Consider the following 13,001-nt stretch of genomic DNA (forward strand, 5'->3'; position numbering starts at 1 on the left):
ACACACCACTCACAAAATACATTTAGGGCTGGTCTTTTCCAGCCAGTTAAATTACAGGGCCAATATGCTCAGTACTGGGACCATTGCATTCCTGTGCAGCCAGGTGTCAGCTGACACCACCACACTACAGGTATTCACAAATCTTGTGGATTTAGTACAAGTTTCCACACATGCCAGCTTGGGAAAAACTGAACATACTTTAGCTAGAGATCACCTAGTTACTAATTGTAATATTTTTTAACTGTATCTACATTTTGTTTAGTGCTATTTGTGTTGTTTTAAACGCATTTTGTCTCATCTAATTCTCTGCTTGAGACAAAAGCCTGGAATTTTAAATCACAGTCATTAGCACAGCTCACCAAGGTCATGTTCTCACATAACCTGTTTTGCTCCTGGAAGACAGTTCTGAGAGCTCGACTGCATGCACTGAGTCAGCTCCATTTTCTTCCAGAATAGGATGTTAACACAGCAACAGCATTGTTTTTAATTGAAGCAAGGTATTACTGTTCACCAGGGGAGGGTATGGCAATAATTGCTTCTTATGTAAACAAGCAGAAATTAATACTGTTTTCTGTAGACCTAGATAAAAGTCTTGTAAATTACTTGGCGAGATGGATGGATGTAAAATCTCAGACCAGATAAATATTAGATCACTATACACTTAAAGTTCTATTTCATCTCTTATGTTAAAGAAATGAGAGCAATAGTTTTGTAGTACACGGATATGTTAGAAATGTCTGCAAACTACAGGGCTGACTTAGCACACAGTATTCTTACAATACATTAGAGCATGATTTTTTCAAGATTTTAAGTGTAATAGACAATTAGACTACTCAACTGACACTGTAATTACCATAATATAAAGGTAATAGTGAATAATGAATGATGCTACTGAAAGCATCTTGTGGAATAACTAATCAATGTGTGAAATCTGGATGCCTTTAGGTTATGATCAGCTAGAAAAACTGTCACCAAGTGTCATTTGCTTTATTCCATCTGAGGCAAAGAAAGCATGATATAAACCATTAAGAACTAATATTTATTAATAAACTTATTTTAAAAGGCTTTAAACTCTCCTTATTACTTCCTTAAAAATAAGGAAGTGCAAGGGATACCAGACTTTACTGCAATATTAAGTTTCCTCTGATTATCTCAAAGGATAAAACTCCTGGAAAAAATCTGTTTAATTGATCCATCTTTATTTCTATGCTTAACAGTTTTCAACACCAATTCATGAAGCCCTTTATACCTTTTTATTACTCCATTCATCCCCTCCTCAGTACCCAGCACTGAAGGTAACAATCAGCATCACAGTCATTACACCATGAAAAGAAGCTGATACTTTTTTAAGCAAGAGAAAAATCTAGCTTGGAGTTTGATTTTAGAAATTCATTGGTACTATTCTGCAAACATATAATCACGCAGTGTGGAACAGATTACACCCCATCACCCTTATTTAATGGTTTGGTATTATATTTAGTAATACCTTTTGCCTGCTGAAAGCACCATTCCCAAAGTGCTTTTAGCCCTCATAGTCACCCTTGGGGAACCCATGGTTTTCTTATGTTTCATTTACCAGAGACAAATACAAAATGAAAACTAGACTTCGTCTATAAAAACATCCCAGCAAATAAGACATCAGTGTTTCTATAAACAAAGTCTGAAATCTTGACAGGCTCCAAATCCACAGTGCAAAGGATGAATCCTAGATCTGCTATTAACATTTTTGTGGTGCAAGATTTTTTTTTTTTTAGATCGAGGCTTACAGTGTGGCTTTCAAGAGACACTTATTGCTTACAGAACCCAGTTCTTGGTTTAGGAAATATATATATGCTATGATATCATAGGAATTGGCTAACCTAAGTTCCCAAAAAGTCACATTTGAGATGCCAGCTGCAGAATAGCCCAGCTGTGGCCAGCTGGAAATGCTGGCAGGGGAACTCCACTGGTATTTAAGAGGAAGATGTTATATTTCAATGACAGCTCTTTTAAGAGGACAACAAAACTGGTACCAGGGAAGGGCAGGCCAACACACAGGTAATCCTCTTGTTGAATTAAATGTTTAGGTCCTGTGAAAATTCTGAATTTTCCCTTTCTGCAAGAACTGTAGTCATCATGTACAACTCAGCTGCTGTGACCCCTGCTCTCCATCATCTTCATCACTTATTGTGGTACCTGGAACACAGCTCTTGATTTACAGCAGTTGTGCTAGACTAGGATCAAAGTCTAGAGGCTGGCAAATTAGCATGTGAGGCTCCAGCCACAAGGAAAAGGCCTTTTCATACTTGGAAAACAATGTGCATACTTCTGCTGCCATGTAACTAAAAGCATAGTTATGTTTAGACACATGATGATGAGTAACAATGATACAGATTACTTGAGTGCATGGAGATGTGCTCACATCATCCAAAATGCTGACTGTGCCAGGATTCATCACTTGCTGTTAGTGACACCTCCCCCTACGTGCTTTTATTTTTCCACCATGAGCTAAAATTTCAAAATGTGGCAGCATGAGCTAGTTACGGGTGACCTGAACTGACAAGCAAGTAGTTATTCACAGAAAGCCAGATATATTTTAAAAAAATCAGAAGTTCATGCATCTCTATCCTATTTCGTCATCATTGCTTGTGGTAAAAGCCTGTCTACATGACAGGTTTAGTGATCACCTCTCATCAGCTGCATTCCCTGACCCTTAGCCCAGCTAGGCAGTGGCTGACAGCTTCTGCTGCAATGAGACAGGGAGGGAAGGTAAAACTGAGCCAGGTTCTTCAGGCCTTGGTGGGCCAGAGCAGCTCTTGGTCTTGATTTTCATTCAGTCCTTCATGGGTGATAAGGAAGGCAGGATAGTGGGCCTTTGATGTCATTTGCAGTGGTAATTCTGGGACCTGCAGCCAGTGTTGGCAGGATGACAGTTCTCACTGGGATCAGTGGAGGCACTGCTGCTCCCCAAAGCCAGTTATTTTAAGTCACATCTAAACAAGGAATTACGAGCTTAAGATCAGCCTTTCTCCCCCGCAGGAGGTTCAGTTAGATGCAAGACTTGGTAACTAAAAACCCAAATCACATCCCTCTCGCTTGAGCCAGACTGCTGTTGGGTTAGGAGGGTGTTGGCTCCTGCTGAACTGAAGAATTCACAGCCTGGCCGTAGGTATGTGGGTAAATACCTGGGAGGCTGACGTGCCTGGTGTGCCTCTTTGTTGCTGGCTACCAGCAAAGGGGGCCACAGCAGCCTCACTGCAGACAGTTCTCTGCATGCTAATGACTGACATCCTTGCCTGTGAGTGGGCAGGTGACTCCTCACCATTTCTTGTACCACCTGCCTGGCACCACCTCACTTTCTGGTAGTTTTTATTTGAGTCCTCTCTTACTCATATCCTGAGCAAAAATAAACAAACACTCCACCAAAAACTACCACTGGACTTTACACTTCACAGCCTGCCCCATGCATGCTCCTTTCCCTTCTCCCCTCCATACTTTGCATTTTCAGTGGGTATTTGCTACTCCAGCCATTGTGTATTTAGTGGCAGCATATCTGCACCAGCAGTTTGCATCACTGTTATAATCCAAGCAGAGCCTAAGAGCCCATTTCAGACAAGGTCTTAGAAACATGAAGAGGCTTGCAATAAGGGAAACAAACCAAAAATGCTCTTAACGCATCCATGGTTTTTTCTATCAGTCTATTTCATTACTTTTCTTTTTAATCCATCGCTAGTTCCCTATACAGTATTATTGCCCATTAAATAAAAATATTTACATACCAAAACAAAAAGACAACCAAATCTCAATCTCTTTATTTTTGCCAGGTCTTGCTCAGGAAAGCTTTTGCTGGGCTGTAGGGCTGAGCACCAGCCAGGGCCACCACCAGACATTTAAATTAGAGCCATCCCTGGGCAGTGATGGCCAGTTCCAAAGAGTGAAGCTAGGCCCTCCTTTTCTCACTGCTGAATTAAAAACAGCATGAGTAAATCCCCTTCCCCACAAGTCAGAGCATTTCTGTTAACATCTGTTAGATAAAAACTTCACTCTGTATCCAAATACCTCTGGCGTTCAGGCGGGTGCAGATCCAGGGATGACTCTCATGTCTTACTGAAATCCATGGCATTGCTTCTCAGCTTCCTTGCAGCATCACCAGCCCACATCTAAGGCTCAGGCTCCACCAGGCTTCTCCTCCAGCAAGGGGTGACCCCCTGGAGCCCCAACTCAGCTGCTGTGTCCTCAGCCCTGGTCAGCCCCTCAGCTCCTCCAACTCCTCTGGGTATGGCTGTCTTCCCAGGCAGATTTCTGAAATGATTCAGTTGAGGGAATAAACAAAATGGAGCTTCCTCCCTGTGGGAGAGGCATGAGCAGCAGGTGAGCAGTGAGAATACCAGCAACCTGCTGTCACAGCCTAAGACTGCCATACCTTACATTGCATGTAATTAAGGCTGCAGTTCAGCCACAGTGAATTAATTTGTTCAGTCCTCATTCACTTGCTGCTGAAATCATGGCATGGGTCCACTAACTATGCTTGGACTTCATATGTGAAGTCAGATTTGCACTCTTCAGACTTAAAACCAGAAAACCTCCATCCAGATCCCCTCTCTAGTTCTTTGTGCCTATTTCTTCAATTGCAAGGATTTGTTTGAAATTGATGATGAATCAGGACATTTTTGAGGGAACAGGAAAGAAATCCAGGTGAATTTTGTGTATATATACATTTTTAAAGGTTTCATCTAATTTCATCAGTATTGCTGTACTAAATGCAATAATCTTGAGAATCCAGGTGTGCACTTCATGTAAAAAGGTGGAACAAGCCTAGGACTGATGATGAGAGTGCTGATGGAACAAATGAACATTTTAAAAAAAAAACAAAACAAAAGAAACCAAACTTCCCTTCAATATTAATTTGATCTGGGCTATTGTAGATCAATGACAACCCTCAGATTGCTTCATACTTCAGTAGGTTAGACTTCAGTGCTTCATGAGAGAACTAAGAAAGCTCATGAAAAGAAACACCATCATTCAAAATTTCTAAGAGCTAATAAGAAATTAGCTACAGAAAGTTCTGCCATTTTATTACATACATGCACACACGTGCATGCAGAATTGCTTATTTACTCATTAATGAACTTTTTACATCTCCCATCCACTGTAGCTCCTTTGCTGCGAGCCCCTAACCAAAATTTAGAGGTAGCTGCACAGCCCTTTTCACATATTAACAGAATGTGGACATTATGTTATAATTCTTTGTATTTCAAATGGTTATAAATTATTAAAATAGGAGATCTAGCTGACTGTGGTGTAGAGAAATCACGTTTTACCTAAGCTCAGATTGTTTAACAATATTGTTTATTTCAATACCTCATAAACTCGAATATAGTGCCAGTGCACACACAAGGAAAAGCTATTTTTCTGTTGGAAATTTAATTGAAGGTTATCCCAAGTAATAATGAAAGCCCTTAGCAGCATTGGCATTACATCAAACGTCTGTCCTGGTGCATTACAAAGGTACCTCTGTATTAATCATGATCAAAAAAAAGATTAAGTGATATAGAGGGTCGGTTGGTGCTGTTTTAATAAATTCTGGCAACAGAGTTACAGCTCTGGACCCTGGCCAAGAGCATGGTTTTCCTGTGCAATCAAGGGTATAGCTTAAAACAGAGAAGGATACAAATCCTCCTCTGCAGCCAGGGCTGGAGAGGGGACAAGCCAGCAGGTGGCCATGATGGAGCCTCAGAAGCACGACTGGGGACAGTTGTACACTATACTCCAATTAATTTTCATATATATTTTTAATGCAAGTGATTAAAAGCGCAGCTGTCCATCTGCACTGCCCAATGACAGCTGGTTTTGCTTTCTCACAGATTAAGTAAAGACAATCAGTCTCCGTAGCCCTCTGAGACCACTTCCCATTGATGTCAGAGCCTGGCTCAGCCCCATTCCCACTCCACCCTTTGAATGGGAGCAGCAGGTGACTCCAGTGAGTCACTACCATGGCAAGGGCAATCTAGATGCCTTTGCAGACAGGCCAAGCTAAGCAGGCTGTGCCTGACTGCTCCTCAAGCACCACGGGGCAGAGCAGCCCTCCCGTTGTGTAGATGGGGTCAGGAGTGGCATCAAACTGACCAGGAATTGTGAATGAAGCAGAAGACATTGTATCCCACACCCTGGCCTTTGAGGAGCATCTTAAATCTCAGCACACAGCTGAAATGATGCCCTTTTACAAATATGACTTTGCCTTAAGCAAAGAAGTTGCATTTATATCAGAATGTGTCACAGGGGCCCTGCCATACAAATCTTCGTTGGAAGCAGAATCAGATTCTTTTGATGCAACTGTGTAAAATGTGCAATGGCACTGATGGGCAATTTTACATGGAAAGAGTCAATTTCATGCTCCTCTCTATTTTTTCTAGCTCTTACCATCTTGCACTGTGAAATCTTAGACAAACATAGCAATAGTCAAGCAATATTAGAAGAATAGCCTTGCAATACTGAAAAGGATACATCACATCTGTTAGCAAAATTTGTAATAATGCCATATAAATATCAAGCACGTCAACATTATTATCCAGCTGCCACCATGAAGGACTGTAGACAAATAGTGTGATAAACACTTTGAGAACTGCAGATTTCCATGCAGGTATCCAGACAGATTACCTTTTTCCCAAGGGTTCAGAGTGCTATCGTCATACATACAAAACCAAGTGAGGAGATTCCTGTAGAAACAAGACATGGGGTTTAGGATTCCAGTTCTAAAACAATTAATTTAACTTCAAAGTCATTTGATGTTATTACATTCATACTTTTGGTTTTGTTATTTCAAGTGTGGATTATTTTCTTACGTATTTTGGTTTTTTATTAATGGATAAATAACAATAATAATTAATAATGTGTCCATTTAATTTTTCCAACTCTTATAGAAAAGGTCAATTATGGAGTTTATACCAGCTTTTAAACCAAAAATTTTTGTCTGAGGAAGGAATCTAGGAGCTCTCTCTTCTATGAAGGTAAACTTCAATGCTTAAAAAAGATCCAGGTTGATGACAATATCACTTACTAGTTTTACCTCCACTGACAGCATGCCCAGACCGAGATAAGAATCACATCCATGGGTGGTTTCCATCAGAGGGGGATGAACTTCTCAAGATATTCCAGGTAGAGCTGCTCACCTTGCAGTGAGGGTCAGTGTTTCAGCACTGGATTTTGAGAGACAAGAAAAATCAGCATTTGCTGGGATCAGGCCCCTAAAACAGCTTTTCTCTTCACTTTTTACACCAGTGTTTGTACAGACTGGTTATTACAAGTGGGATCCCAGGTGCTGCAGGGGAAGCAGCCTGTCACACTGCCTGTCACACAGCCATACCTGCCAGTGAGTGCCAGCAGGTTTTGGGATCTAGCTACACCTCCAGCAGTTTGCAGCAGCAGATACTTGGGAAGCATTAATTATGCTCTGGCCAAAGAGGTAAACCGAGGCACAGAGGATGAGGGCCTATTCTGAATCCCAAGGCAATCAGTTAATGAACTCTGATTTGTTTATTACAAAACGGTTAGTCCTTTGTGAACCTGCTCCCTGTTTGCCAATCCACTGTCCTGACTTCTGGATCACATTCAGGCTACTGGACCAGACCCACTGTTACCTGGTTAAAAGGATTGAGAACAATTTCCCCTTTTGTATTTGCTTTTGCACAGGCAAGTTGTTGCACCATCATTACCTGTAAGTGAAATCCTCTTGAGCTGATTATCTGTTGGTGTGAGTAACTTCTCCCAAGGTTACTGCAGGTTTTTAAGACTTAAATGTGTCTCTCTGAAGTGCTTCATTCCCACAGGGTTTGTGGCTTTGCACTGAGGTCCATCATACCTAAGGGTTCTGTTTACTTCAGCTGTATGCATTTTCTCAGTGGCTCCCAAGACACGTGGACTGCTATGGGACTATCTGGGTGATGAGAAAACTTTCAGTGCTTTGCTCTGAAATGTCCAAAGACAACACTTCCAGAAAGGCAAAAAGGTCTTGACAACACATTCCTGTGAGGCTTGCAAGAGGATCCTGAGTCTAAAAGTTAAACAAACAAGAAACCCACACTGTCTACAAGTCAGACTGGATCAAAACTTTTTTCTCAAGGTATAGAAATTTCAGCTGACCTGCTGGTGACTTCTCACTTTTGCCTCATGTAAAATTGAAACAAGCTTCACACATAAGACCCAGGATAACATGCTGTATAGTGGGGAAGTGAAATCTTCTCAAGTTTTCCTGCTGACTTTGAGACCTTTACCCTGGAACCTTATGTTTTCAAAGAAAGAGAAATTGCTACAAGCAAATGCATTTTAACCTTCCCTGCTGTTCTTCTGATTCAAAGCAGATCTGAATAAGCTGCATCAGATACATTTAAGAGTTGCCATACACCAGTGAAAAGATACATTGCTTTGGACTTATTTCGTTAGTGCTTCTTGGGATGAATGCCTTAAAATCTACAGACATTTGGTCACAGAGCAGAACCCAGCACATGAGGATAGTGGCTGAGGGAGTTTATCGACATATGTACATTTTAGTTCAGCTTAGGGTTGCTCATTTGAACCAAATCTTTCAAGCACAGCAGTTCAGAATTAGTTGAAGGTATGGTTTGTGATGACTAAACACTATAAAACTAAAGAAGTAAGTTCCTGGATACAGCTTCACTTCTCACCTGGGAATAACACAACATAGAAATGAAGCCCTTCCTTCCATAGTTGAGTTGGTTCAGAGAGAGCTGTGGATACCAGTGCCCGTACTGCCCTTTCAACACACCTGTATGATACTCAGCATACCTCGACTCCTGAAAAAAATGACAACAGCCATTTCAGCTTGACCCCGTGCTTTCTCTCTCCAGCTCACTGTTGGCGGCTGGAATTTCAGCTTCTGTTTTCTTCTCCCCAACTTCATCCCCCCTCCCCTCCCCGCCCCGTGCTGACCCCCAGCTTACAGAGACTCTGTACCACAATATACAGGATGCACTGCAATTCAAAGGCCAAAAGTTGCTAAAGCGCTTATGCAAGTTAATTACTGTGCCTGTTTAATCCTATGTAATGCAGATTAGCGCTGTCAGCTACCGTTCGGAGAGCACTTAATGTTACGGGCTGGGCTGTCAGCAGGGAAACAGTCAGGAGCGGCACAGTCACTTGGAGTGAGGAGATGCTGACCAGTGCTGGGAAGAGAAACCTGTCGCACTGTTCCCTGGTTGCTGTCAGGATGGAGGAGTTGGACACAAAAACTACATATGAAAAACAGGCAGGTTTAAAGAGGGTATTGCATCCCTCATTTCAAAAGAAGATTGTCAGCTTTGACCCCGTGCCGCACTTCTGCACCTTCAGATGAAAAATTCCAGCAAAGAGATCCACGAAAGAAAGACATCCTTACACCAAGACACGAGCCATGGTGAAGTCAAGCCACTAGACACTATTTATATATCAAAGTCCTAAAACATGTTTCCTTCAAATGAAAGGTCACAGAAAGCTGTCCAGTTTGAAAGGCACACCATCTGTCAGGCAGGAGAAGGTAGAAAGGTGGAGTTCCTGGGAACTTCTACTTGTCACAACTTGTGTCCAATCTAATAGGATTAATTTACAGTCATTACTCAGGTAAAATGTCCTTTGGCAGCAGTGTGTGTTTACATAGGGCCTGCTTGTTCCCCGAAGGAGTCCAAATACAGTGTGTTCAGATGGCTCATTCAAAAAATTATTGACATGTAATATTTCAGAATTTCCAGCACTGCTTTTCCTATTCTTAAGTGTTAAAAAATATGGGTTACCTTGATTTGTAAGTGGTAGCCAGGACTACAGCATTTCATGCGATACCATTGGTAACCCAGCTACAGTAATAATGCCAATTTCCTCCACCCATGCGTTATATTACAGTTAAGCAAATATTTTCCACCTCAGCAGATTTTACAATCAAATGACAGACTTATCTCTTTCTGGTTCATGGCTGATAACACTTTGATTGATGGAGGTAATGATGACAGAATACGTGATAAGGTTGTCTATCACTGGCTGAGACTCAAGGCATGGGACACTAAACTTCTACGTTGTTAAAGCCCTTTTTATTCCATGTGACTTACAGATGCAGTAAATTTTAATCATTATTTTAAAAAGAGTATAATTAATTATAAATCACATCAATACTACTTTTACATTAGAAATCTAAGTCATTTGTATTCTAAAAAATTAGATTTTGCAAGCAAAAGAGATAAGAGATTAAAAGATGAACCAAGTGTCTAGAAATGTTTAATACTGCACTCAGCATGCTTCAGCCATTAGCCTCAATGCCTGAGCATGGACATTAAACTTCCAGCCATCTACCTCAAGCTGAATCAGATTTCCTTAAAATCTGCCTGCCAGCACCCCCACGTGCAGCACCACAGTGATGCTCTCCTGGGATGATGCTCACAGGTGAGCGCACTGAGTCTTGGTAACAGCCAGAGATGTTCCTGCCCACACCTGCCTCTTCCTCATGCCTCTGCCAGTCGCTGCCAGCCTGAGTTTCAATGAAGGCTTGAGGCAAGATGCCAGGCTGAGATGTGGACATGCATCTTGTCCTACCAGCTCTCCTTCAGGAGTGCTGACGTCCATCAGGGAGATGAGGAATGCAGCAGAGGTGACGTCTCAGCCACCACGGCAGGACCTGCAGCAGCTCAGGTACCAGACACCCCATTCCTCTCTGCTCATCCCCAAGGACAGTGGGTATCCAAAGAGGGGGGTTACCTGTGACTACGTAGGAGATGGCAGACAAAACATCTTGGCCAATCATCAGCAAAGCCACTCACTTCACAGCAGTGGGACAGGATACTGCAAATGAGGAAGGCAAAAGTATCCACAGGGAAAGGTGGCAAGTACAGAAGAGCAGAGTGGGGTAGGGAAAGTCACTCAAAAGGAGGAATACACTGAAAAATAAACCCCGGTACAATGTAAACAGGCTTCCAATTTGAGAATATTAAACATTTTTTCATAGGGTCTTTTTTTTCTTTTTGCTGAAGATCAAAAAGGAATTATCTATTTCAGTAGCTTCCAGAGCAGCAGCAGTTCTGTTACCTTTTCTGTGCCTTCCTTCCTCCTCCCAGCTTCAGGAATTAAAATGTCGAGCTTCAGAGTCATACGTAGAATTTTTTTCAGGTGAAACACTGAACCGGAAGGAAAACAGCCAGGGAACGAAGGCATTCGAGCAGCAGCACCTTCCTCAGAGCAGAAAACAAACACGCCAAATCCGGGCAGTCGGGAGGCAGAGTCTGCGTGTTTTAGCTCCATAGAGCCTGAGCAAACTGCCAGCCCCACAGCTCCAGCAGGCAGGAGAAGTAAGACAAACTCATCTCCTCCGCTGTTGCCTCTCATCCCACCTGCGCTGGCTTCCTGCTCTGCAGGCGAGTAGAACAGGGAGTCACGGCACCGCGGAGCGCACACCTGCGGCGTGGCAGGGCACGCTTCCATCCCTCCCGCTCTAGAAGCGTGAGAGAGCACATGCCTAAATCCTGGTATCCAGGGACAGAATTCTAAGGGCATCCCACCCTCTCCTGTCCCTGGAGATGAGGACCGGTTGCTGGTTCCTCCCCGCATCCCGGTCCCGCCGCCCGGAGGGTGCGGAGCCGCTCCCGCAACGCGCCGCGGGCGTCACCTGGCGGAGAGGGGGCTCCGTGAGCCCGCACGGCTCATCCCGGCTCAGCCCTTCCGAAACTTGAAAAGGCAATGCTGTGTCACTTACAGAAACTGCCACCGAAACGAGAAACGGCACAGATTTTAGCAACAAATAAACCACCTGGCTTCTGTTTTAACGTGGACTTCCAGTGCATTTTAAAGCACACAGATGTCCATATTATTATGTGTGAGAATTAGTCCTAAGCAGTTTCCCCAGGAAAACACTGTAGTTCGTGTCTCTAGAGGACAATCTGTGCTCTGCAAATAGGGCGAATGAGAATTTTCCACTCAACACACTTATTCTCTGTGTCTAAATACTGCTGCTGACTACAGAAGGGAAAGATGAGACCACTATTGACTCATGTTAGCCAAAAAAAAGCTCACAGCCAACGTGCCGGGTTCCTGGTCTGTTAATTAAATTTCAGCATAGCCATTCCAAAAGCAATGGGGCTCCATTCATGCCAGAAGGAAATTTAACTGAAAATAAATTCACAAACAGAAAATGCCCCTTGGCTAACAGTTGTAATTGTTAGTACTGCCCAAGATGGAAAAGGATCCAGGTTAGATGCCTGCCCAACTGGGTAACAAGTATCTCCTGATCCCAGCATGCTGTAAGGGAAGCTCTCAGTCTTTGCACCGCAAAAGGCTTTTCTCAAGCTTGCACTATTTGTGAAACTTATTGTACGGAAGGCAACCAAAAAGGATATGGTTCCTCACCTTCTTTTAGCTACTTTTTTAGATGGATATATTTCTCCAGCATGTGACTACATTAAGTAAATTAATTGCCTCTCTTTTGTTTTCTTCTCTTCCTTTTCTGCAGCTCTATTCTGCCTGTTAAACTGGAAAAAAACAAGGCTCTTCTGGGATCTGCACTATAGGCACTGCTCCAGCAGTTCAGCTGACAGGAAACTGATATCACGCTTAAGAAACATCAACTGAAAAACCACCTTACTATCACTGTATCACTTACCTGTCACAAGCAGTTGTGATCAGGATTTGTGTTGCTGCAGCACCTTGAGAAGCATGAATGTCCAGCTCCTCTCCATTCCTTGTTTTTCTCCATTTCTTGCTTTACAGGTATAACATGCTTCTTTCTAGTATTTCAGCAAAAACAGGATGTGATCTTGATCCATCGATGAACCATGCCACACCTCCAATTTACACATGCACACACATAATGGGACTACTTCAAAGCAATCCAAGGCCACTTTTTATCCATTTTTCCTTTTTACAGTATACTGAGATGCAAGATGGGATCATTGCACAAAGAAAGTACTAAAATGGTAACAAAATACAATTACCTTTTCCCAGGCTTTGGAATTCACACTTGTCACTGCAGCTGTTAGTGCTGTGTAACATTGCCC

General features: G+C 42.6%; 1 protein-coding gene across 2 annotated transcripts in view; it reads right to left on the bottom strand.

Moving 5' to 3' along the window:
- Positions 1–5,647: 5,647 nt before the first annotated feature.
- The window catches only part of MOGAT1 (monoacylglycerol O-acyltransferase 1), a 31,953-nt gene continuing 24,599 nt past the window's right edge, over positions 5,648–13,001 (bottom strand). For both annotated transcript variants that reach the window (XM_027650654.1, XM_027650653.1), the window contains exon 7: positions 5,648–5,658. The gene's annotated coding sequence lies outside the window, so the exon portion shown is untranslated. The remainder of the gene's footprint in view (positions 5,659–13,001) is intronic.

This window comes from Corapipo altera, unplaced genomic scaffold, assembly GCF_003945725.1.
Source record: "Corapipo altera isolate COAL_440 unplaced genomic scaffold, ASM394572v1 54, whole genome shotgun sequence".
NCBI classification, from domain to species: Eukaryota; Metazoa; Chordata; class Aves; order Passeriformes; family Pipridae; genus Corapipo; species Corapipo altera.